We start from the raw sequence: 700 nt of genomic DNA, 5'->3' as shown, positions 1-700 counted from the left end.
GTGAGGCCCGGTGGCCTTGTGGCACTTGGGGGTGACTGGGCTTTTGGTTCCTAGCTTACTAGTTACTAAGCATTTTCTCACCCTTACAGGTCCTGCGGGAAGCTTAAAAGTGGGGCCCGCTACCGAGTGCCTGCTCCTGCCCCACACCCGCCTGAAGATACTCTAGACCTGCTTCCCCCTTGTTGCTCTCCCTGTCAGTTTGCCTACGCGTGGCGTGTTACTGTTATGACTTAACCTTGGCCTCACGGTTCTGTGACTTCATGGTCACTCCATGACTCACCTCTGGCGACTTGGCAGCTCAGGTATGGAGGGGACTCCCCACTGACAGAATATCCGGCTTTGAAAATCTGAAAACCTCAAAACTTGAAGTCACTCTTCAATTTAGCTCAAGTAACATTTATATTATGTCCCACAGTTTGCCTGGTTCTCTAGAGCTCAGAGATCCAAGTATATGTAAGTTACTGAATTTGCCCTGGACTTACTCAGCTCTGGGATAGATGCCCGGTACAGAGACTATATGATGTCCGGTGCCATGACAGGAATGTGTGCGTACAGAGCTACAGAATCACGTTCTGCAGAGTTTAAATGTTTCCGGAGGAAATAATGCCTCACTTGTGATGGTTAGTAATTTGGACCGGGTATGCCTATAACCCCAGCACTAGGGAGGCAGTGGCAGGTAGATCTCCGAGTTTGAGGCCAA

The 700-nt window shown here is 49.9% G+C and overlaps 1 protein-coding gene across 3 annotated transcripts in view; it reads left to right on the top strand.

The window, feature by feature from the left end:
• Gsr (glutathione-disulfide reductase) overlaps nt 1–700 on the top strand; it is a 45,978-nt gene that overhangs the window by 353 nt on the left and 44,925 nt on the right. For all 3 annotated transcript variants that reach the window (XM_027391278.2, XM_027391276.2, XM_027391277.2), the window contains exon 2: nt 90–302. The gene's annotated coding sequence lies outside the window, so the exon portion shown is untranslated. The remainder of the gene's footprint in view (nt 1–89; nt 303–700) is intronic.

This window comes from Cricetulus griseus (assembly GCF_003668045.3).
Source record: "Cricetulus griseus strain 17A/GY chromosome 1 unlocalized genomic scaffold, alternate assembly CriGri-PICRH-1.0 chr1_1, whole genome shotgun sequence".
Classification (NCBI taxonomy): domain Eukaryota; kingdom Metazoa; phylum Chordata; class Mammalia; order Rodentia; family Cricetidae; genus Cricetulus; species Cricetulus griseus.
The sequence above is the reverse complement of the archived record's forward strand: the minus strand, read 5'-3'. Positions and strand labels throughout refer to the sequence as shown.